At 43.2% G+C, this 25481-nt stretch overlaps 1 protein-coding gene across 1 annotated transcript in view; it reads left to right on the forward strand.

The window, feature by feature from the left end:
- Positions 1 to 1071: 1071 nt before the first annotated feature.
- The window catches only part of AMOTL1 (angiomotin like 1), a 183951-nt gene continuing 159541 nt past the window's right edge, over positions 1072 to 25481 (forward strand). The window contains exon 1 of the mRNA XM_069759173.1: positions 1072 to 1136. The gene's annotated coding sequence lies outside the window, so the exon portion shown is untranslated. The remainder of the gene's footprint in view (positions 1137 to 25481) is intronic.

Below are 25481 nucleotides of genomic sequence, written 5' to 3' on the forward strand. Positions count from 1 at the left end.
TGGGGGCAGATGTTTTTAGCCAGGGGGGGGGCAATAACCATGGACCCTCTCCAGGCTATTAATATCTGCCCTCAGTCACTGGCTTTACTACTCTGGCGGAGAAAATTGTGCGGGAGCCCACGCCAATTTTTTCCGCCATTTAACCCCTTAATTTACTAGCTAGAACGGCCAAATTTTGCATAGACACACTACTGACATTAGTAGTGTGGAATATGCAAAAAAAATGGTGACATGAGATGGTTTACTGTATGTAAACCATGTCTCAAATCATGTCGGGTTTAGGAAGGAGAAAGCAAAAGCCGGCAATTGAATTACCGGCTTTAAAGCTGTCTAGCGCTGGAAGAAATATTAATATATATATATATGTGTCTCACTGACATATATATATATATATATATATACCTATACTATGTGTAGACATTTATTCTACCTATTCTATTGTAAGCTGTCAGTGTGATTTTACTGTACACCGCACTGAATTGCCGGCTTTTCTCTCTAACACCGCTGCGTATTTCTCGCAAGTCACACTGCTGGTCCGTGTGTAATCCGTATTTTTGGGGCTTCCATAGACTTTCATTGACGTTTTATTTGCGCAATACGGTGACAAACGCAGCATGCTGCGATTTTCTACGGCCGTAGAAAGCCGTATAATACTGATCAGTTTATTACGGCAGATAGGAGCAGGGGCATAGAGAATAATTGTGCCGTATGTTTTGCGAGTTTTACGGACGTAGTTTCTGCGCTCTTACGTCCGTAAAACTCGCAAGTGTGAAGCCGGCCTAAGACGCGTGCCCCAATGTTTGTGTCTGTGTAGTGTGTATATAACGTGTATAAAATAATTCAGTATAACATTGATAAACTGCCGTACTGTGCATAGGACTGTAAGCCTGGCACAGGAGAGGCTGAGGTATGTCTGGCAGCCGGGTAGCTGATGGCATGTCACAGCACGGTCGCCTCTTTTGAAATTTAAAGCAATCAGCGATTTCCAGGCCTTGTGTAGTGAAAACTAAGCAAGTCTGGGCAATGGCTGCATATTTCCCAAAGAGAGAGATCATTCACACTGCGCTCAGACAGCCCTGCACACTACACCAGCCTTCTGCTCAGCATCCACGTTTTTCCAGACGACAACTAATAAGGTAAAACAAAAACTTTAATACTACGTGAATTTTACTCCAGGGCAGTGACTGCTCATTACCGGTGTCTATGGCTGCAAAGTTTATTGGTTTCTGCTTATTCTCTGCGCAAACTGAAAACTTTACAGGCTTTAAACTTTATGTAATGCTCAGCACACATCAATGTTCTAGAATTAGGATTGTTAAATAAGCCTCATTAATGTAACCTTCATTGCATTTATATCGATTTAAATCTACCAATAGTCAAAACATTAAAACTAATAGCTGCAAAGCTCCATACATATCAAGTAGCTATGCTCTGTGTGTGCTGACACCTTGCTATCATAGCTGTAATGCTCTGTGTGTCCTGACACCTCGCTATCATAGTTGCGATGCTCTGTGTATCCAGATACTTTGCTATTATAGCTGTAAAGCTCTGTGTGTCCTGATGCCTTGCTATCTTAGCTGTAATGCTCTGTGTGTCCTGATGCCTTGCTATCTTAGCTTTAATGCTCTGTGTGTCCTGATGCCTTGCTATCTTAGCTGTTATGCTCTGTGTGTTCTGACACCTTGCTATCTTAGCTGTGATATTCTGTATCTCATGGCATCATCATAGTTGCGATGTTCTGTGTGTCCTGATACTTTGCTATCATACCTGTAATACTCTGTGTATCCTGATACTTTGCTATCATAGCTGCAATGTTCTGTGTGTCCTAACACTTTGCTATCATAGCTGCGATGTTCTGTGTGTTCTGACACCTTGCTATCATAGCTGTGATGTTCTGTGTGTTCTGACACCTTGCTATCTTAGCTGTAATGCTCTGTGTGTCCTCACACCTCACAATCATAGTTGTGATGCTCTGTGTGTCCAGATACTTTGCTATCATAGCTGTAATGCTCTGTGTGTCCTGATGTCTTGCTATCTTAGCTGTGATACTCTGTGTATCCTAACACTTTGCTATCATAGCTGCGATGTTCTGTGTGTTCTGACATCTTGCTATCTTAGCTGTAATGCTCTGTGTGTCCTAACACTTTGCTATCATAGCTGTGATGTTCTGTGTGTCCTGACACCTCACAATCATAGTTGTGATGCTCTGTGTGTCCAGATACTTTGCTATCATAGCTGTAATGCTCTGTGTGTCCTGATGTCTTGCTATCTTAGCTGCGATGTTCTGTGTGTTCTGACACCTTGCTATCATAGCTGTGATGTTCTGTGTGTTCTGACACCTTGCTATCTTAGCTGTAATGCTCTGTGTGTTCTGACACCTTGCTATCATAGCTGTAATGCTCTGTGTGTCCTGACACCTCACAATCATAGTTGTGATGCTCTGTGTGTCCAGATACTTTGCTATCATAGCTGTAATGCTCTGTGTGTCCTGATGTCTTGCTATCTTAGCTGTGATACTCTGTGTATCCTAACACTTTGCTATCATAGCTGCGATGTTCTGTGTGTTCTGACATCTTGCTATCTTAGCTGTAATGCTCTGTGTGTCCTAACACTTTGCTATCATAGCTGTGATGTTCTGTGTGTCCTAACACTTTGCTATCATATTTGCAATGTTCTGTGTGTCCTGACACCTTGCTATCTTAGCTGTAATGCTCTGTGTATTCTGACGCCTTGCTATCATACCTGTGATACTCTGTGTCCGAACACCTAAAGAAAAACCCAAATAATGGTTCAAGTGCAAGTTGACCCTAAACCATCCGCATGTGCTATGATACGTATAAGTAACACCTAGTGCTAGTGTGTGTCCCCGTGCCCCGAAGCTTCGTCAGGGGTTGAAGCTGGATGAACCGCACATTGGGCACAGAGAACCACTATATTATGCAAGTAGTTACCAATTTAGTCGTAACGTTAACTCTTTAAGTACTTTCCCTTTTCAGTACTTCATAGTGATAAGTGAACGTGCTGGGATAAGGTGTTATCCGCCATGCTCGGGTGCTAACCGGGTGTCTTCGGCGTGCTCGAAAAATATGTTTGCGTCCCCGTGGCTGAATGTCTCGCGGCTGTTTGACAGCACCACACATGGAGGGATTTCCTATTTGTTAGACAATCTTTTTAATTATTATTATTTATTATTATAGCGCCATTTATTCCATGGCGCTTTACATGTGAGGAGGGGTATACATAATAAAACAGGTACAATAATCTTGAACAATACAAGTCACAACTGGTACAGGAGGAGAGAGGACCCTGCCCGCGAGGGCTCACAATCTACAATCTCTGCATGTGTAGCGGCTGTCGAACAGCGGTGAGAGATTCAGCCACGGGGATTGGAACATATTATTCGAGCACGCCAAAGACACCCGGTTAGCACCTGAGCATGGCGGATAACACCTTATCTGAGCATGCTCGCTTATCACTAGTACTTAACCCTTTAGCTACATTTGCCCACATGGACAAATGCTTAGAGATTGCAGTCCACGTTAGTATGTGTTACTGACTTCTGCACATAGAGATGGTTTATGGTCATTGGACAGGGTCCTTTTGATAGGAGTTGCGGACAGCTCACCATGCTGACTCGCCCACCTTGCTTTGGCCAACACAGATTTAAGCCATTTTTAATAGTTTAGGAGGCAGGTTGATGAGAAGAAGTGGCTATTAAGTGGGAAAAGAAACACATTTATCAGATAGGACATGTGACATTTCTTATATTCACTTGGGCTACTGATTTGTGCAAAGTTTGTAGAAACGACAGGGACCATTAAAGTAAAAAGTCTGGTGGACCCGAGCTCTGATATAGGACCGCGCACCAATGGCCCAGCAGAAGACAACCCCGTTTGGAGGTGAAACAATCACAACGATTACACTGCTTTTCTCGTACCTCATTACAAAACTTTGAGCCTGAAGGACAGAATTCTTTCCTGTGTTCAGTGACTCATTATAGAGAAACTGGTCTGACAAAGCCGTAAATCAGAACAGATTTCCCATATACACAACATAACAGCATTAAAAACATTCTGTGACCAGAGTGACTATATATATATTTATTACGGAATGCCTGTATTTGGAGCAAAAAATTATTTTTGCAATTGGGTTTCATTAATTATGCAGAATATGGCACGTTCAACTTTGATGTGTTCTGTGGTTATAAATCTGCAGAAAACCGGTCAGAAAAAAGACAAGGGAAAAAACTTACTAACTCTTCCATCAGAATGGGCTCACTGAAGGATTCCAAGTTAACTCATTCTGCAGCAAACATTGGGCAGTGTAACACGAAGAATATAGAAGGCAAATAGTGAAAACTATTTAGTGAAAACAGCTGCAAAAATGATTTTTAGCCGAAGACACGTGTATGCACAACAGAGCGCACTGTGACTCCACCTGCATCATTATAGACAATTGCCCTGTCAGCACTTATGAACAGAATTCTACTTTCCTAGGATTTGGACGTAAGCCCGATGGAACCACTGAGCGTTGTGGCAAGCGCTATGTGAATTCAGCCATGCACTTTTCAGATAAGGATCCTTTGGTGGGAGGCGCAGCACAGCTGAGTTTAGCTGTGTCACATTACAAACCCTTATAGAGATTGGGCATTGGTGGGTGGGAAACTTGGCAATTGACCTAAGCCAAAGTTCTAGGTTGTCCTCAAAGATGTAACGCCAAGCCGCTACCGGACAGTGGAGAGGAAAAATATTCTTCTTACTGCTCCAGATAGCCAAAAGTTTAACCAGAAATATTGTCATTCATCCAAGAGAACTGAAGATTTAAACACTAATCCCCTACTTTGGATCCTAGTAGAACGTTAGGGGATTTTAACCATTTCTTTGCCCTATACCATGAGAAGTGTAAACATTAGCTCTCCACCACCCAGAGGAATAGATATGTAACCATTACTTTTCTTCACTGCTATAGAAAACAGGGATGTCTCTATTAACCAATTCACTGCTCCAGGTCTCCCGTGATCTGTGTGGGATCTGTGTGATGTTCATACCCAGTATTACATTGCAATGGATGGTGGAATTACTTGGACATTAAATGACATCATTGTTTGTGCACATTCTGGCACTGTTATTGTTGGCACTGTACCTGGGTATTATATGGTACTACATTGTATTATGTATTAGATGAACAGTATTTGGTAATATTATTTAAGCATTTAAAGCGGCATATCTCTTGGACACTGAATTACATGACTACAGACCAATAGGTTGGGTGCTGCTTCTCTGTTGTAGGATTTATTATTCCTGTTATCCGTGTATGAGTGAGTTACATGCATAACATAGGTATGGAATAGATGAAATATAAAAGATAGGTGCAGCACTAGCAAAGACAAAAATGCAAAGTTGGGTGCAAAAAGCCTCAGGCGAAATCAAACAAAAGAATATCCAAAAAAGATAATGCCTTGCCACAATGGGTCAATAAACTATTGAAAATTGGATTATGGAGTGCTGCCTTCATCTTTTTTGGATAGATAGATAGATAGATAGATAGATAGATAGATAGATAGATAGATAGATAGATAGATAGATAGATAGATATGAGATAGATAGATAGATAGATAGATAGATAGATAGATAGATAGATAGATAGATAGATAGATAGATAGATAGATAGATAGATAGTGACTTGGATATAAGAAATGTGTTTCTATAGAATAATTCCCTTTTTCCCATTCCCCCATTATTGTGTGCTGCATCCCTATTGATCGGGTGCATTTTCATTTATTAGGTCCTCACCTTGCGTCAGGCATTAAACTAAAATATTAGGTAATTTAAGAACAATAAATATTTTACGGCAGTAGTCACACTCTATATAACACGCTCACTCCCATGCGGTTGGCAAAGGTTATTCTTTATCGCTTGGTGAATGTGGCCCATAATTCACATTGTTTTATAGTAATTGCAGCTTCTGTGAGAAGAGATCCCACATAGGAATGATTTACTCTGCACTTTAAAGTGTTGTTTTTTTGTAATTTGTGTAATTGCTGTGTGAGGGGCCCTACATATGTCTGAGGGATCCTACATATGTCTGAGGAGCCCTACATATGTATGAGGGGCCCTACATATGTCTGAGGAACCCTACGTATGTCTGAGGAGCCCTACATATGTCTGAGGGGCCCTACATATGACTGAGGAGCCCTACATATGTCTGAGGGGCCCTACATATGTCTGAGGGACCCTACATATGTCTGTGGGGCCCTACATATGCCTGAGGGACCCTACATATGTCTGAGGAGCCCTACATATGTCTGAGGGGCCCTACATATGTCTGAGGGGCCCTACATATGTCTGATGGATCCTACATATGTCTGAGGTACCCTACATATGTCTGAGGTACTCTACGTATGTCTGAGGAGCCCTACGTATGTCTGAGGGACCCTACATATGACTGAGGAGCCCTAAATATGTCTATGGGGCCCTACATATGTCTGAGGAGCCCTACATATGTCTGAGGAGCCCTACATATGTCTGAGGAGCCCTACATATGTCGGAGGGGCCCTACATATGTCTGAGGGACCCTACATATTTCTGAGGGACCCTATATATGTCTGAGGAGCCCTACATATGTCTGAGGGGCCCTACATATGTCTGAGGGGCCCTACATATGTCTGAAGGGCCCTACATATGTCTGAGGAGCCCTACATATGTCTGAGGGGCCCTACATATGTCTGAGGGACCCTACATATGTCTGAGGGATCCTACATATGTCTGAGGGATCCTACATATGTCTGAGGGACCCTACATATGTCTGAGGGGCCCTACATATGTCTGAGGGGCCCTACATATGCCTGAGGGATCCTACATATGTCTGAGGGACCCTACATATGTCTGAGGGGCCCTACATATGTCCGAGGGATCCTACATATGTCTGAGGTACTCTACGTATATCTGAGAGACCCTACATATGACTGAGGAGCCCTAAATATGTCTGAGGGGCCCTACATATGTCTGAGGAGCCCTACATGTCTGAGGAGCCCTACATATGTCTGAGGGACCCTACATATGTCTGAGGAGCCCTACATATGTCTGTGTAATTGCTGTGTGAGGGGCCCTACATATGTCTGAGGGATCCTACATATGTCTGAGGGACCCTACATATGTCTGAGGAGCCCTACATATGTCTGAGGGGCCCTACATATGTCTGAGGGGCCCTACATATATCTGAGGGATCCTACATATGTCTGAGGTACCCTACATATGTCTGAGGTACTCTACGTATGTCTGAGGAGCCCTACGTATGTCTGAGGGACCCTACATATGACTGAGGAGCCCTAAATATGTCTGAGGGGCCCTACATATGTCTGAGGAGCCCTACATATATCTGAGGGGCCCTACATATGTCTGAGGAGCCCTACATATGTCTGAGGGGCCCTACATATGTCTGAGGGACCCTACATATGTCTGAGGGACCCTACATATTTCTGAGGGACCCTATATATGTCTGAGGAGCCCTACATATGTCTGAGAGGCCCTACATATGTCTGAGGGGCCCTACATATGTCTGAAGGGCCCTACATATGTCTGAGGAGCCCTACATATGTCTGAGGGGCCCTACATATGTCTGAGGGACCCTACATATGTCTGAGGGATCCTACATATGTCTGAGGGACCCTACATATGTCTGAGGGACCCTACATATGTCTGAGGGGCCCTACATATGTCTGAGGGATCCTACATATGTCTGAGGGACCCTACATATGTCTGAGGGGCCCTACATATGTCTGAGGGATCCTACATATGTCTGAGGGACCCTACATATTTCAGTCGGCACTGGGAAATGAAGAATCGGGAATGGGCCACAATGTGGATCTAAACTGGGTTGGATCGTTCCATTAATTATCACTTATTTGGGGAAATACTTTTGTTTTATATTTTTAGTACAGTGTTTAGGACTGAACTCCTGTTTTCCCACCGCCCCACCTACATTTCTTTTTTTTCTCTTTTTGATAAATGTAATAACTCAGTGTCACAACTTGAAATTTCTGGACCACAATGGAAAAATATGCAATAGGCACTAATGTATCACACGTTATCATAGCTGCCAACCAAATTCAGCAATTTCCTGGATCGAATAGGGGCAAGTTTATGAAATCCCTGCCCAAAAGTGTCCTCCAAGGTGGAACTAATGGCTTTAAAAATCCCAATATGATTAGTTTGCTCAGTTGAATCATTTCTTCTCTTAAAGTCCTGCATGAATCCATGTTATTTTCTTTGTGAAGCTAGATACTTTTAATAAAAATTACATTTAAGAAAAAAAAATTATATGTTGATAATTTTCGGTGTTATTGATACTATTGGTATCATTCTTGACCACTCTCCTGAAAAGTCCAAAGAGTTGGAAGAGTTGGCAAATCTTCCAGTTCTGGCTGCAACTTCCTAGAAACAAGCAATTCTGCAAGGATTCCTCATTCAGGGAAGCAAGGAACTGGGTGAGATGGGTCAGGAAATGGACGCAGAGGGGCATGGCCTAAGGTTTGGCGTGGCTTCAGTTAAAAATTTTCACCACAAATGTTTAGGCTCCTAAATAAGAATCTCAAAATGTTGCCAGAGTCTGCGTGTGACCACATCCTCTGAGCTCCATGTGAATTTTGGCATTGACCTTGGACTATGTTTTTTTTGCTTCATCTCAGCCTGTCTATATAACTTAGGCCACCACCACAGAGAGTTTCCACAAGTTTCGGGTTCTAGGATTTGGCATAGGAGTAACAAAATCAGGCGAATAAGTCATTACAGTTTCAAGCAAGTAGTTGACCTCCGTGATCTTAAGGATGATGATTGTTTTAATGCTCAAGGCAAAGGTTAAGAAGAAGTTATAATGTGGGCCTGGGTCAAGCGGAAACTCATTAATCAGGTGTAAGTAATGACTTGCTCACTTCTTGTACTACGTTCTCTGTACACATTCCTGTAGATTAACATTTTCTATGCTGCATCTACCATCCCAAAAATGCCAATCCCAATGGCTCGGGTGCAAAATAGGTTGCCATGTATGATAATATGTGCCTTCATGATCAGATGTTTTAGGTTCCGTCAGGCATTAGGGCCCAAGTGTGACTGTTGTCTCTATACTTTCTATAACTACACCCTTGTTTCTAAATCTTCTCACAAAAAGGACTCCAAAATGCTACAAATAATTATCACCCAAGTCTACTGGAGCTTAGGAAAATGTACAGAAGTAAAGCAGGCCCTGTACTGAAAAAAGGTTCTGTGCTTTGGACAACTCCTGCTTGTAAGAAGCAGATTACCATGGGTAGTCGTGCTGATCAGCTGTGGAGAAAACTGTCAGTAAGAGTTCAATTTTTCTGCAGTGCCACTCCAGGAAAAATGAAGTATTACACATTCTCCATTGACATCAGTGGGTTATGTGTGCAAATCAGAACATGACAGGTCCTCCAGAGCAGAAGGTGTTTTTGTAATTGATCCTACCCTGGCCAAGAGATTGAGAATCCGGAACCGAGGACCCCCTTTCTATTAACTCTTGATTCCCAAATAAGTGCATGAATATGGATTTTATAAACTGGACGACAACACCTTTAATATATAGTAGTGCATCTGAAGTGTTTACATAGGCCTATTTGGAAGAATACATTCTTAACTGTTAATTATAGAAGATAGACCAATTCACTCTGAAAATTCAGTTACATGGACCTTATAATCTGCTCACCCAATACTTAAAGACTAAAGTGCCCCATCAGCTTTGCCAAATCAAAGAGAAGGTAAATTGTTTGGGTTGCAGACTTCTCTTCTTATAACTATAGTATAAACTCAAGAGTCCAAAGAGCATGAGAGATGACAAATGGAAAGCAGAAATTACAACCATGAATCCAACTCTAGAAGGCCAAGATCAGGACCAGATATCAACATTATGGAGAGGACGCACAAAGAAGCTGAAACCAAGAGTGTCTCAGCTAAGAAAGATTAGATGAGGGTGTTTGAATCATAGAGAAGGATTGTGATGCTGCTGTGTGGCCTTTGGTTAGAGACAGACCAGCTTAGGTTGATGAAGACCTATATTCATACAGAATCCATACAGCCCAACCCAAGGCTCATGGAAAGTTGAAGACAAGAAAGCAGGGTGATGGTCTCTAAATGGACTGTGATGGTTGTCACCCAGCATATATTATCTGTGCAGAAGACAAAGATAAACCTAACACCCAAGGTCACACCTTATTCAGGTGGGGAGGCTTTTTGAAATTAATGTGTTGTAGACTATCGCTAATCCTGTTTTCCAGATGTTTCCTATGTCACCTTATTCACCCATACACTTCTGACAGTCTCACATTACACAAGCGGTAATGGTGGACGCCCTCAATTAGCGCCTGGGCACAGGAAGAGACATGTTCACGTCCTAAGCTTTTGGTGCTGTTAAGTATAGTCAGATAAACATCAAGAGTGGAACGCGTGGCTCTGTGTAACGTTTTCCATAAAGCATTCCAGTCTCCGTAATGTAAATCCTGGCTCTGTGCAAAACTGAAATTGTGCAAACATAGCTTCATGCCAAAATACATCTTACAATGATTTGTGGGACAGCAAAGACTAGATTCTGGTATTTCATTACCTAGAAAATCTTATATTCCAGAGTGTCCAAATCTTGACATTTCAAGTCAAAACCAACAGGGTTTTTACACTCATTGGTGAAAATTCAAGTTTCTGGGCCCCAATGCAAAATCTTCATCAGGGCCCTCAACTATCACGGTTCTTTAAAATTATTGGTCTGCTGATGTGGGTCAAAGGGACATTTTGTGCCCTGTTAAGCTCCAGTACATGTGTGTGACTGCAACCCCTGTACGCATCCCTGTTCCCTCTGTACCGAATACTAGAATATGGTATCACTGTCGGATTATATGGGTCCAAGCACTGGTGTCCTTACTAATCCCTACAACCAATGTAGATGCAATACTTGTCAGCATGAATATACATACAGTGCCTTGAAAAAATATTCATGCCCCATGAAGTTTTTCAAATTTTTTCACGTTACACCCACAAACTTAAATGTATTTTATTGGGATTTTGTAACACCCAGTATTACAACACAAGTATTTGTAAAGTTTAAAGGAAATTATATATGGTTTTCTAAATATTTGAAAAATATATATCTGAAAATTGGGATGTGCATTTGTTTTCAGCTCCCAGTAGTCTTATACCCTTAAATAAAATCCTTAGTGACCAATTGCCTCCAGAAGTCACATAATTAGTACATTTGCAGTGATGGGGTCCTGGGTTCAAATTCCACCAAAGACAAGATCTATAAGAATCTTGTATGTTCTCCCCGTGTTTGTGTGGGTTTCCTCTGGGTGTTCTAGTTTCCTTCCACACTCCAAAGTGATACTGTTAGGGAATTTAGGTTGTGAGCACCAATAGGGACAGTGATGATGATGTATGTGAAGTGCTGTGCAATATGATGGTGCTATGTCAGCAAATCATAATAAATAAATAATATATAAATTGAGTCCACCTGTGAATAATTTCTTCTCGTTCTCGGTATAACTACAGTTGTACTGTTACAGCCTCAGAGGTTTGATTCAGAACATTAGGGATTAAACAGCATCATGAAAACCAAGGAACACACCAAACAGGTCAGGGATAAAGTTGTGGAGAAGAGTAAAGCATGGTTAGGCTATAAAAAAAATAGCCCACGCTCTGAACATCTCACGGAGCACTGATCAATCAATAATCCAAAAATGGAAGGAGAATGGCACAACTGGAAACCTACCAAGACATGGCCGTCCACCTAAACTGACATCCCAAGCAAGGAAGGCACAATTTGGAGAAGCAGCCAAGAGGGCCATGGACACTCCGGAGGAGCTGAAGATCCACAGCTCAGTTGGAAGAATCTGCTCAGAGTGTAACGGTTAGGGCGCCTACTCACTTGCGCGAGACTCGGATGAGTCTCGCACGGCAATACCCGGCACTGCACCCCGCACTCAGGAGTAGAGCATGCGGCTGCATGTATTCCTATGCGGCCGCACGCTCCGATCTGAGTGCCAGTAGCAGCGCCGGGTATTAACATGCGAGACTCATCCAAGTCTCGCGCAAGTGAGTATGAGCCCTTAGTGATATACTCCACAAATCAGGTTTTTTTTTAAGAATGGCAAGAAGAAAACAAGCCATAAGATGTTCATTTTGAAAAAAGCCATGTAGGGGACACAGCTAGCACGTGGAAGAAGGTCCTCTGGTCAGATGAGACCAAAGTATTACTTTTTTGGCTAAATGCAAAACGTTCTGTGTGGCAGAAAACTAACACTGCACATCACCCTGAAACTCCATCCCAGCTGTCAAACATGGTGGTGATGTCATCATGCTTTGGGGATGCCTTTCTTCAGCAGGGATATGGAAGCTGGTCAGCGTTGATGGGAAGATGGATGGAGCTAAATACATGGCAATCCTGACGGAAAACCTGTTAGAGGCTGCAAAAGACTTGAGACTCGGGTGTAGGTTCAACTTCGAGTAGGACAACGACTCTAAACATACTGCCAGAGCTACAAAGGAATGGTTAAGAGCAAAGCATGATCATGTGTGTGAATGGTCCAGTCACAGGCCAGACCTAAATCCCATTGAGAATCTGTGGCAAGACTTGAAAATTGCTGTTCACGGACGCCTCCATCCAATGTCACTGAGCGAGAGGGTGTGTGCAAAGAAGAAAGGACAAAAATTTCACCTCTAGATTTACAAAGATGGTAGAGACAGACCCCAAAAGACTTGTAGCAGTAATTGCAATGAAAGGTGGTCCTACACAGTATTGACTCAGGGGACTGAACACAAATACACATTACAATTTTCAGAATTATATTTTTAAGATAATTATAAAACCATATATCCTTTCTTTTACACTTCACAAATACTTACTACTTTGTGTTGGTATATCACATAAAATCCAAATAAAATACATGTAAGTTTGTGGTTGTAACCTGAACAAATGTGGGATAGTTCATGGGGTCTGAAAACTTTTTGAAGTCAGTGTAGTTGATGGGGCTTAGAGAATGGGGGTTCCCTTTGGTTCTACACTCGGTGACCAATAAATGATGGCAAATTCGAGACCTATGCTATGGCTGCATTAAGTTCGTAAAAACCCCTTTAAACTTGAGAGACAACCATGTGAATACTGACTCCTGGGACATAAAAACATAGCGGCCTGTCCCCACTTGGTCTCACAAAGGAGCTCTGCTCTGTAAAAATGGCTCCCATTCTGAGGTCCTTGAGTAGTCCTTGTACTACAAGGATGGCCATTCATCTGAATGGCCGCCATGCAATACTACATCTCCTGCAGGTAGAAATGCCTGTGTGGCTACTGTTTTACGCCGCAAAATTAGTTGTCCCAGATTGGGATGTGACAATTAGTTGAGATAACCCCTTTATTCCTGATGTATTGATGTAACGGAGTCGTAGCTTCACACAACCTGTGTCCGCATTATTAACGATGTGATCATACAGTATATGGAAGGTTTACAGCCATACGGTGCTCATAACTAACGTTACTATACATTAGACATAAATAATGCTGCCATACTATAGAAATAAAATAATGCCGCAACAACAATACAAAAAATATACAACTATTTCGGCACATGCAGAATAGGCAGCCTCTTTTTTGGATGCAGGTTTTCTATCTGCACAATTTTTTTTAGACTAATGAATGCTTTTCAGTCGGTGTTTGCATTAAGGATTGGAATGTGGCATGAAAGCATCACATTGTGTGCACAAAGCACAGAGACACGCGTTTTTGCTCCCTTTGTTTATCTGGCCCTGCCTAGCCAGCATTCAGAGCTAAGCTTACAGGGAGACATGCCCCTGCCTGTGCCCGGGTGCTAATGGAGGGTGTGCACGGTTTCCTGTTGTGCAATTTCATACTTTGAGAAGAATTCACAAGGATCGGGGGCTATACCTGTAGTGGATGAGTCTAACGTGTAACGTGCAGTGAAGTAAACCACTCTACCTTACGGTGTTCATTTTAGGACATGGTCACAAATCAAAGTCAAACATCAGAAATACTCTGATACCTCATTCTGATACTTGACTCTTAGGCCGGCGTCACACACAGCGTAAAACAATAGTCCCCAAAAAAATGGTCCGTTGCTCCTCCGTAGGCAGGCTGTGTCAGCGTTTTTTGCGCATGGCATCCTCCGTATGTAATCCGTATGGCATCCGTACTGCGTGGTTTTCTCGCAGACTTGCAAAACCAACATACCGCTATAGAAGTGATCCATGTGTCCCAAAAAGAAAAGAATATATATATATATATATATGTCAGTAGACACATATATGTATATATATTAATACTTATTCCAGCGCTATACAGCTTGAAAGCCGGTAATTCAATTACCGGCTTTTTCTTTCTCCTTCCTAAAACCCGACATGATTTGAGACATGGTTTACATACAGTAAACCATGTCTTCTCTCCATTTTTTTTGCAGATTCCACACTACTAATGTCAGTAGTGTGTATCTGCAAAATTTGGCCGTTCTAGCTCTTAAAATAAAGGGTTAACTGGCGGAAAAAATTGGCGTGGGCTCCCGCGCAATTTTCTCCGCCAGAGTAGTAAAGCCAGTGACTGAGGGCAGATATTAATAGCCTGGAGAGGGTCCACGGTTATTGGCCCCCCCCTGGCTAAAAATATCTGCCCCCAGCCACCCTAGAAAGCTCCCTGGCTCCCTGGCTTTCTAGGTAATTTCCCACGATCTATGAACAGCCAGCAGAGGGCGCCTCACCGCAAATGTAGCTAAATATAGATCATTGATCTATTTTTAGCCTCATTCCCTGGGGTTTTGCAGCAAGGAGCAGCCTGCATTAGCACAGCTCCTTGCTGCAAAATGTTTTAACCCCTTCAGAAGGATTTACATCGTTGGACGTTACAGATCTGCGGAGGGTAAGTATATTGTTGGTTTATTATGTTTCTTTACTCACAGAACGAGGGTCTTCAGTGACTGGATTGGGCGTTGAATAAAATACTACAACAACCATTGTTTTTATTTCATTAAAATAATTTTAAAGAATGTGTTTGTGTTTTATTTAACCCTTCACTACAATTGGATTAATAATGGATAGGTGTCATAATTGACGCCTCTCCATTATTAATTAGGCTTAATGTCACCTTACAATAGCAAGGTGGCATTAACCCTTCATTACCCCATATCCCACCGCTACACGGGAATGGGAAGAGAGTGGCCAAGTGCCAGAATAGGCGCATCTTCCAGATGTGCCTTTTCTGGGGTGGCTGGGGGCAGATATTTTTAGCCAGGGGGGGGCCAATAACCGTGGACCCTCTCCAGGCTATTAATATCTGCCCTCAGTCACTGGCTTTACTACTCTGGCGGAGAAAATTGCGCCGGAGCCCACGCCAATTTTTTCCGCCAGTTAACCCTTTATTTTAAGAGCTAGAACGGCCAAATTTTGCAGATACACACTACTGACATTAGTAGTGTGGAATCTGCAAAAAAAAATGGAGAGAAGACATGGTTTACTGTATGTAAACCATGTCTCAAATCATGTCGGGTTTTATGAAGGAGAAGGAAAAAGCCGGTAATTGAATTACCGGCTTTCAAGCTGTATAGCGCTGGAACAGGGCCGGCGTCAGCACCCGGCGCACCTGGGCAAATGCCGGGGCCCTGGGGAGAGAGGGGGGCCCACTCACTGTCAAAGATACAGCTGGGAGAGCAGAGCAGGAGATAACATGCTCTCTCCGCCCACAAAGTCACTGCTGGATGCGTTCTCTTAACCCCTATGTGCCAGCTCTGACACAAGCATCTTCTCACTCAGTCAGTGCAACCAGGCAGGCACACATAGGGGTTAAGAGAAGGCAGCCAGTGTGACATTGTTTGTGGGCGGAGAGAGCACGTTCTCTGCTCTGATCTCCTCCGCCCCTGGCTGGCTGCTGTGCTGCTGAAGTTATGAGGCAGGTTCCAGAGGAGCTCCTAGTCCTACCAGTGCCTGAGTGAGTGGCGCTGCTATATACTACGTGGGCTGCGCTGCTATAAACTACGTGGGCTGCGCTGCTATATACTACGTAGGCTGCGCTGCTATATACTATGTGGGCTGCGCTGCTATATACTACGTGGGCTGCGCTGCTATATACTACATGGGCAGTGTTATATACTACATGGCTGTGTTTATGTGCGATCATGAATCGGGGTATGTGTTAAAGGGGGGGCCCACTGAGACTTTCGCCCGGGGCCCTCAAAAACCTGGAGCCGGCCCTGCGCTGGAATAAATATTAATATATATACATATATGTGTCTCACTGACATATATATATATATATACCTATTCTATGTGTACACATTTATTATATCTATTGGACTGTAAGCTGTCAGTGTGATTTTACTGTACACCGCACTGAATTGCCGGCTTTTCTCTCTAACAGCGCTGCGTATTTCTCGCAAGTCACACTGCTTGTCCGTGTGTAATCCGTATTTTTCACGCTTCCATAGACTTTCATTGGCGTATTTCTTGCGCAGTACGGTGACAAACGCAGCATGCTGCGATTTTGTACGGCCGTAGAAAGCCGTATAATACTGATCAGTAAAATACGGCAAATAGGAGCAGGGGCATAGAGAATAATTGTGCCGTATTTTTTGCGAGTTTTACGGACGTAGATTCTGCGCTCTTACGTCCGTAAAACTCGCATGTGTGACGGCGGCCTTATACCTGACTTTCACACATGGTCACAAATCAAAGTCAAACATCAGAAATAACATCAGAAATGTTCTGTCTGATACCTCATTCTGATACTTGACTCTTATACCTGACTTTCACATATCAAAGTCACAAATCAAAGTCAAACATCAGAAATACTCTGTCTGATACCTCATTCTGATACCTGACTCTGATACTTGACTCTGATACTTGACTTTGATACCTGACTCTGATACTTGACTCTGATACTTGACTCTGATACTTGACTCTGATACTTGACTCTGATACTTGACTCTCATACTTGACTCCGATACCTGAGTCTGATACTTGATTCTGATACATGAAATTAGTAAAATTAGCTAAAATTAGTACCTGGGATCACTTGAGCTTGTGGTGCAATGGTAATGCCGACGGCTGTAGCCTCTAGACGCAGGATCCGTTTTTTTTCCGACGATCCTTTTTTTTCCCGCCGGATCGGTTTTATTTTTCTGCCAGATCCGTTTTTGTCGGCCGGATCCGTTTTTTTTTCCGGATCCGTTTTTGTCCGCCGGATCTGTTTTTGTCTGCCGACTCCGTTTTTTTTCTGCCTGATCCTTTTTTTACGCCGAATCCTTTTTTTTTTTTACGCCGGATCCGTTTTTTTTTACACTGGATCTGTTTTTTTTACACCGGATCTGTTTTTTTTCGCCAGATCCGTTTTTTTTTTCTGCCAGATCCGTTTTTTTTTTTGCCGGATCCGTTTTTTTTTTTACGCCATATCCGTTTTTTTTCTGCCGGATCCGTTTTTTTTGCCGGATCCATTTTTTTTTACGCCGGATCCGTTTTTTTTTACGGATCTGGTTTTTTACGCCGGATCCGTTTTTCTTCCGCCGGATCCGTTTTTTTCGCCGGATCCGTTTTTTTACGCCGAATCCAGGTTTTTTTGCCGGCTCCGGTTTTTTCTGCCGGCTCTGTTTTTTTTAACGCCATATCCATTTTTTTACGCCGGATCCGTTTTTTTTAACGCCGGATCCGTTTTTTTTACACCGGATCCGTTTTTTTTCGCCAGATCCGTTTTTTTTGCCGGATCCGTTTTTTCGCTGGATCCATTTTTTTTACGCCAAATCCTTTTTTTTTCGCTGGATCCGTTTTTTTACGCCGAATCCATTTTTTTCGCCGGATCCATTTTTTTCTTCCGGATCCGTTTTTTTTTTACGCCTGATCCGTTTGTTTTTACGCCGGATCCATTTTTTTACGCCGGATCCTTTTTTTTTACGCAGGATCCGTTTTTTTTACACTGGATCTGTTTTTTTTACACCGGATCCGTTTTTTTTCGCCAGATCCGTTTTTTTTTCTGCCAGATCCGTTTTGTTTTTTTTGCCGGATCCGTTTTTTTTCACCGGCTCCATTTTTTTTATGCCGGATCCGTTTTTTTTGACGGATCCGTTTTTTTTTTACGCCTGATCCGTTTGTTTTTACGCCGGATCCGTTTTTTTACGCCGGATCCTCTTTTTTTACGCCGGATCCGTTTTTTTTACGCCAAATCTGTTTTTTTTTCGCTGGATCCGTTTTTTTTACGCCGAATCCGTTTTTTTCGCCGGATCCATTTTTTTCTTCCGGATCCGTTTTTTTTTTACGCCTGATCCGTTTGTTTTTACGCCGGATCCGTTTTTTTACGCCGGAAATTTTTTTTTTACGCCGCATCCGTTTTTTTTTACACTGGATCTGTTTTTTTACACCGGATCTGTTTTTTTTTTGCCAGATCCGTTTTTTTTTGCCGGATCCGTTTTTTTACGCCGGATCCATTTTTTTTACGCCGGATCTGTTTTTTTTTACGGATCCGTTTTTTTACGCCAGATCCGTTTTTCTTCCGCCGGATCCGTTTTTTTACGCCGAATCCAGTTTTTTTTGCCGGATCCGTTTTTTTCCGCCGGCTGTTTTTTTTTAACGCCATATCCATTTTTTTTACGCCGGATCCGTTTTTTTTCGCCAGATCCGGGTTTTTTTGCCGGATCCGTTTTTTTCCGCCGGCTGTTTTTTTTTAACGCCATATCCATTTTTTTTATGCCAAATCCGTTTTTTTTCGCTGGATCCGTTTTTTTTTTACGCCGAATCCGTTTGTTTTTATGCCGGATCCGTTTTTTTACGCCGGATCCGTTTTTTTCCTCCGGATCTGTTTTTCTTCTGCCGGCGGAAAAAACGGATCCAGCGTAAAAAAAACATTTTTTACGCCGGATCCGTTTTTTTCCGTCGGCAGAAAAAAAACGGATCCGGCGTAAAAAAAAACGGATACGGCGCAAAAATAAACTGATCAGGCGTAAAAAAAAAACGGATTCGGCGTAAAAAAAAATGGATCAGGCAAAAAAAACGGATCCGGCGAAAAAAAAAAACCGGTGTAAAAAAAACGGATCCAGCGTAAAAAAAACCCGGATCCGGCGTAAAAAATGGATATGGCGTAAAAAAACAGATCCGGCAGAAAAAAAACGATCAGGCGAAAAAAACGGATCCAGCGAAAAAAAAAATCCGGTGTAAAAAAAATGGATCCGGCGTAAAAAAAAACGGATCCGGCGTAAAAAATGGATATGGCGTAAAAAAAATGCGGCGAAAAAAAACGGATCCGGCGAAAAAAAAAATCCGGTGTAAAAAAAACGGATCCGGCGTAAAAAAAAAAACAAATCCGGCGTAAAAAAATGGATATGGCGTAAAAAAACAGATTCGGCAGAAAAAAAACGGATCCGGCGGAAAAAAACGGATTCGGCGTTAAAAAAACGGATCCGGCGAAGAAAACGGATCCGGCGGAAGAAAAACAGATCAGGCGGAAAAAAAACGGATCAGGCTAAAAAAAACGGATCCGGCGTAAAAAAACGGGTCCGGCGAAAAAAAAACGGATCCGGAGTAAAAAAAACGGATCCAGTGTAAAAAAAACAGATCCGGCGTAAAAAAAAAAATGGATCCGGCGTAAAAAAACGGATCAGGCAGAAAAAAAACGGAGTCGGCAGACAAAAACGGATCCGGCAGACAAAAACGGATCCAGAAAAAAAAACGGATCCTGAGAAAAAAAAAAGGATCTGGCGGAAAAAAAACGGATCCGGCCGACAAAAACGGATCCGGCAGAAAAATAAAACCGATCCGGCGGAAAAAAAACGGATCCTGCGTCTAGACACTACAGCCGTCGACCTTACCATTGCACCACAAGCTCAAGTGATCCCAGGTACTAATTTTAGCTAATTTTACTAATTTCATGTATCAGAGTCAAGTATCAGAGTCAAGTTATCAGAGTCAAGTATCAGAGTCAGGTATCAGAGTCAGGTATCAGAGTCAGGTATCAGAGTCAGGTATCAGAGTCAGGTATCAGAGTCAAGTATCAGACTCAGGTATCAGACTCAGGTATCAGACTCATGTATCAGACTCAAGTATCAGAATGAGGTATCAGACAGAGTATTTCTGATGTTTGACTTTGATTTGTGACCATGTCCTAAAATGAACACCGTACTACCTTAACTACTACACTAACAGAAATCTCTTATTTAAAGGCTGTGTCCCATAAACTACATACATCACGGGGTCCTGATTTGTGGAACCCACCCAAACGAATGTGTGTCCCGTTGTCCCCTTTGTAAATGGAGTGGTAGAGCGCATGTGCGACCACCCCTCTATTCACTTCCTACAGGGGTAGTGGTCGCACATGCTCACTAGTACTACTGCTCCATTTGCACAGGAGCTTTGAGCCTGTTTTGGGGATCTATAGGGGTCTCGGCAATCTAGAACCTCAGCAATCGTGCATTTATCATCTACAGTGGCACCCCTGATCAAAATTACTGTTATTGTGAACAGTTAAGAAAGTTGGAGATGAAATGATCTCTAAAAGGCCTAAAGTGAAAGATGACACATTCATTACCTTTGTATTTTAGGCACAAAAATAAAAAATTGTCATATTTTTGTTACCAATTCCTAAGCACACGTCAAAATCCACAATATACTACCTCAAAAGGTGCAAGCTGAAGGTTTTATAATGGCCCTCACATGTTATGTAGGCAATCCAGTGACACAGTGTGCCAGCAATCAGAGCACATACAGTGATCTGACAATAACCCAAAAACAATAGAACGAGCTCTGAGACGTGGAATCTCTGTAGACCGCAATACCTGAACCTAACCTAAACACAACTAAAGGCAGCTGTGCATTGCGCCTGACACTACCTATGCAACTCGGCACAGCCTGAGGAGCTGACTAGCCTGAAGATAGAAAAACAAGCCTGACTTGCCTCAGAGAAATACCCCAAAGGAAAAGGCAGCCCCCCACATATAATGACTGTTAGCAAGATGAAAAGACAAAACGTAGGGATGAAATGGATTCAGCAAAGTGAGGCCCGATATTCTAGATAGAGCGAGGATAGCAAAGAGAACTTTGCAGTCTACAAAAAACCCTAAAGCAAAAAAACACGCAAAGGGGGCAAAAAGACCCACCATGCCGAACTAACGGCACGGCGGTACACCCTTTGCGTCTCAGAGCTTCCAGCAAAACGAAATGACAAGCTGGACAGAAAAAGTAGCAACAAAAGCAAAGAAGCACTTATCTAAGCAGAGCAGCAGGCCACAGGAAAGATCCAGAAGCTCAGATCCAACACTGGAACATTGACAAGGAGCAAGGAAGACAGAATCAGGTGGAGTTAAATAACAAAGCAGCCAACGAGCTCACCAGAACACCTGAGGGAGGAAGCTCAGAAGCTGCAGTACCACTTGTGACCACAGGAGTGAATTCAGCCACAGAATTCACAACAGTACCCCCCCCTTGAGGAGGGGTCACCGAACCCTCACCAGAGCCCCCAGGCCGACCAGGATGAGCCACATGAAAGGCACGAACAAGATCTGGAGCATGGACATCAGAGGCAAAAACCCAGGAATTATCTTCCTGAGCATAACCCTTCCATTTAACCAGATACTGGAGTTTCCGTCTAGAAACACGAGAATCCAAAATTTTCTCCACAATATACTCCAATTCCCCCTCCACCAAAACCGGGGCAGGAGGCTCAACAGATGGAACCATAGGTGCCACATATCTCCGCAACAACGACCTATGGAATACATTATGTATGGAAAAGGAGTCTGGGAGGGTCAGACGAAAAGACACAGGATTGAGAATCTCAGATATCCTATACGGACCAATAAAACGAGGTTTAAATTTAGGAGAGGAAACCTTCATAGGAATATGACGAGAAGATAACCAAACCAGATCCCCAACACGAAGTCAGGGACCCACACGGCATCTGCGATTAGCGAAAAGTTGAGCCTTCTCCTGGGACAAGGTCAAATTGTCCACTACCTGAGTCCAGATCTGCTGCAACCTGTCCACCACAGAATCCACACCAGGACAGTCCGAAGACTCAACCTGTCCTGAAGAGAAACGAGGATGGAACCCAGAATTGCAGAAAAATGGAGAGACCAAGGTAGCCGAGCTGGCCCGATTATTAAGGGCGAACTCAGCCAACAGCAAAAAGGACACCCAATCATCCTGGTCTGCAGAAACAAAACATCTCAGATATGTTTCCAAGGTCTGATTGGTTCGTTCGGTCTGGCCATTAGTCTGAGGATGGAAAGCCGAGGAAAAAGATAGGTCAATGCCCATCCTACCACAAAAGGCTCGCCAAAACCTTGAAACAAACTGGGAACCTCTGTCAGAAACAATATTCTCAGGAATGCCATGCAAACGAACCACATGCTGGAAGAACAAAGGCACCAAATCAGAGGAGGAAGGCAATTTAACCAGGGGCACCAGATGGACCATTTTAGAAAAGCGATCACAGACCACCCAAATGACTGACATCTTTTGAGAAACGGGAAGGTCAGAAATGAAATCCATCGAAATATGTGTCCAAGGCCTCTTTGGGACCGGCAAGGGCAAAAGCAACCCACTGGCACGAGAACAGCAGGGCTTAGCCCTAGCACAAATCCCACAGGACTGCACAAAAGTACGTACATCCCGTGACAGAGATGGCCACCAGAAGGATCTAGCCACTAACTCTCTGGTACCAAAGATTCCAGGATGACCAGCCAACACCGAACAATGAAGTTCAGAGATAACTTTACTAGTCCACCTATCAGGGACGAACAGTTTCTCCGCCGGACAATGATCAGGTTTATTCGCCTGAAATTTTTCCAACACTCGCCGCAAATCAGGGGAGATGGCAGACACAATGACTCCTTCCTTGAGGATACTCGCCGGCTCAGATGAACCCGGAGAGTCGGGCACAAAACTCCTAGACAGAGCATCCGCCTTCACATTTTTAGAGCCCGGAAGGTACGAAATCACAAAATCGAAGCGGGCAAAAAATAACGACCAACGGGCCTGTCTAGGATTCAAGCGCTTGGCAGACTCAAGATAAGTAAGGTTCTTATGATCAGTCAATACCACCACGCGATGCTTAGCTCCTTCAAGCCAATGACGCCATTCCTCGAATGCCCACTTCATGGCCAGCAACTCTCGGTTGCCCACATCATAATTACGCTCAGCAGCCGAAAACTTCCTGGAAAAGAAAGCACATGGTTTCAACACTGAGCAACCAGAACCTCTCTGTGACAAAACCGCCCCTGCTCCAATCTCAGAAGCATCAACCTCGACCTGGAACGGAAGAGAAACATCTGGTTGACACAACACAGGGGCAGAACAAAAACGATGCTTCAACTCCTGAAAAGCTTCCACAGCAGCAGAAGACCAATTAACCAAATCAGCATCCTTCTTGGTCAAATCGGTCAATGGTTTGGCAATGCTAGAAAAATTACAGATGAAGCGACGATAAAAATTAGCAAAGCCCAGGAATTTTTGCAGACTTTTCAGAGATGTCGGCTGAGTCCAATCCTGGATGGCTTGGACCTTAACCGGATCCATCTCGATAGTAGAAGGGGAAAAGATGAACCCCAAAAATTAAACTTTCTGCACACCGAAGAGACACTTTGATCCCTTCACAAACAAAGAATTAGCATGCAGGACCTGGAAAACCATTCTGACCTGCTTCACATGAGAGTCCCAATCATCTGAGAAGATCAAAATGTCATCCAAGTATACAATCAGGAATTTATCCAGATACTCACGGAAGATGTCATGCATAAAAGACTGAAACACAGATGGAGCATTGGCAAGTCCGAACGCCATCACTAGATACTCAAAATGACCCTCGGGCGTATTAAATGCAGTTTTCCATTCATCTCCTTGCCTGGTTCTCACCAGATTATACGCACCACGAAGATCTATCTTAGTGAACCAACTAGCCCCCTTAATCCGAGCAAACAAGTCAGATAACAATGGCAAGGGATACTGAAATTTAACAGTGATCTTATTAAGAAGGCGGTAATCAATACACGGTCTCAGCGAACCATCCTTCTTGGCTACAAAAAAGAACCCTGCTCCCAGTGGTGATGACGATGGGCGAATATGCCCCTTCTCCAGGGATTCCTTCACATAACTGCGCATAGCGGCGTGTTCAGGCACGGATAAATTAAATAATCGACCTTTAGGGAATTTACTACCAGGAATCAAATTGATAGCACAATCACAATCCCTATGCGGAGGTAGAGCATCGGACTTGGGCTCTTCAAATACATCCTGATAATCAGACAAGAACTCTGGGACCTCAGAAGGAGTGGATGACGAAATAGACAAAAATGGAACATCACCATGTACCCCCTGACAACCCCAGCTGGATACCGACATGGAATTCCAATCCAATACTGGATTATGGGTTTGCAGCCATGGCAACCCCAACACGACCACATCATGCAGATTATGTAGCACCAGAAAGCGAATAACTTCCTGATGTGCAGGAGCCATGCACATGGTCAGCTGGGTCCAGTACTAAGGTTTATTCTTTGCCAAAGGTGTAGCATCAATTCCTCTCAACGGAATAGGACACCGCAAAGGCTCCAAGAAAAACCCACAACGTTTAGCATAATCCAAATCCATCAGATTCAGGGCAGCGCCTGAATCCACAAACGCCATGACAGAATACGATGGCAAAGAGCATATCAAGGTAATGGACAGAAGGAATTTGGATTGTACAGTACCAATGACGGCAGACCTATCGAACCGCTTAGTGCGCTTAGGACAATCAGAAATAGCATGAGTGGAATCACCACAGTAGAAACACAGACCATTCAGACGTCTGTGTTCTTGCCGTTCAACTCTGGTCATAGTCCTATCGCACTGCATAGGCTCAGGTTTAATCTTAGACAATACCGCCAAATGGTGCACAGATTTACGCTCGCGCAAGCGTCGACCAATCTGAATGGCCAAAGACATAGACTCATTCAAACCAGCAGGCATAGGAAAACCCACCATGACATCCTTAAGAGCCTCAGCGCAGATTCATTCCACAGAGTGAGTACTGACCACTTCCTAAATTTCTGACAATATACTTCTATATCATCCTGACCCTGGCAGAAAGCCAGCAAATTTTTCTCAGCCTGATCCACTGAATTAGGCTCATCGTAAAGTAATCCGAGCGCCAGGAAAAACGCATTGACATTACTCAATGCAGGGTCTCCTGGCGCAAGAGAAAATGCCCAGTCCTGAGGGTCGCCGCGCAAAAAAGAAATAATAATCAAAACCTGTTGAATAGGATTACCAGAAGAATGAGGTTTCAAGGCCAGAAATAGCTTACAATTATTTTTGAAATTAAGAAACTTAGTTCTATCACCAAAAAACAAATCAGGAATAGGAATTCTTGGTTCTAACATAGATTTCTGATCAATAGTATCTTGAATCCTTTGTACATGTGTAACGAGATTATCCATTGAAGAGCACAGACCCTGAATATCCATGTCCACA

This window comes from Ranitomeya imitator, chromosome 3 (assembly GCF_032444005.1).
Source record: "Ranitomeya imitator isolate aRanImi1 chromosome 3, aRanImi1.pri, whole genome shotgun sequence".
Lineage (NCBI taxonomy): Eukaryota > Metazoa > Chordata > Amphibia > Anura > Dendrobatidae > Ranitomeya > Ranitomeya imitator.